Below are 917 nucleotides of genomic sequence, written 5' to 3' on the forward strand. Positions count from 1 at the left end.
AACAAAATATTATTCAGCTTTAAAGAAAAATGAGCTACTGTCATTCTTAGAAAAGAGATGCAAATGGAAGAGATCACATTAAATGAGATTACACACATAGAGATTTGCCCTGAATCTTATCTTTTATATATGGAATCTAAAAAAACCAGAAAGATGATGTGAAGTAAATAGAATAAAGTATTAAATAATAAAAACCACCCTGTTGGGACTGGTGAAGGGGCTGTTAGCGCCATGTCCAGCTGTGGCAAAAAGAAGCCCCTGAAACAGCCCAAGAAGCAGGCCAAGGAGATGGATGAGGAGGAGAAGGCTTTCAAGCAGAAACAGAAGGAGGAGCAGAAGAAACTCTAGGAGCTAAAAGCCAAGGCCGCGGGGAAGGGTCGCTTGGCCACAGGTGGAATTACGAAATCTGGCAAAAAGTAAGCTATTCCTCATATCTGAGGTGATGGTGACCCTCTTCCATTCCTGTTTAAACATCTGGATCCCCTGCCGTAGCATCTATGCCACCTACTGCTAGAATGAAGGGTTATACAGGAGCCTGTTCAACATCTGTATTTCCTGCCATAACATCTTTGCCATCTACAGCTAGAATGAACTGTTATCCTGGATCCTATTGTACATCGTAATAAACTTTCGTGGTAAAACAAATACAATGGCTCATTGTCTCTAGTGTTCAGCAATTTCCACCTCAGTGCTGAATGTAAAGAAAACCCAGGCCAGAGCCTGCTGTTTCATCTTTGTTTTACCTGGACTTCTGTATCACTTTGAATTAAACTAGCCCACTTAAAAGGCTATCAAACAAACAAACAACAATAAAAATGCCCTGTCACTGTCTATGGTAGTTCATTCCTCCAAGCAAGTAGGAAGGAACAGAAAACAGTCTAGGAAATTATTGGAATTCTCATCTAAGTTCACAAAAC

General features: G+C 40.5%; 1 pseudogene; it reads left to right on the forward strand.

Annotated features, from left to right (window-relative positions):
• Positions 1 to 231: 231 nt before the first annotated feature.
• On the forward strand, positions 232 to 420 carry LOC129688847 (translation machinery-associated protein 7-like; annotated as a pseudogene).
• The last annotated feature ends 497 nt before the right edge of the window (positions 421 to 917 follow it).

Source organism: Psammomys obesus, unplaced genomic scaffold (assembly GCF_907164565.1).
Source record: "Psammomys obesus unplaced genomic scaffold, mPsaObe1.curated_primary_1811, whole genome shotgun sequence".
Classification (NCBI taxonomy): Eukaryota; Metazoa; Chordata; class Mammalia; order Rodentia; family Muridae; genus Psammomys; species Psammomys obesus.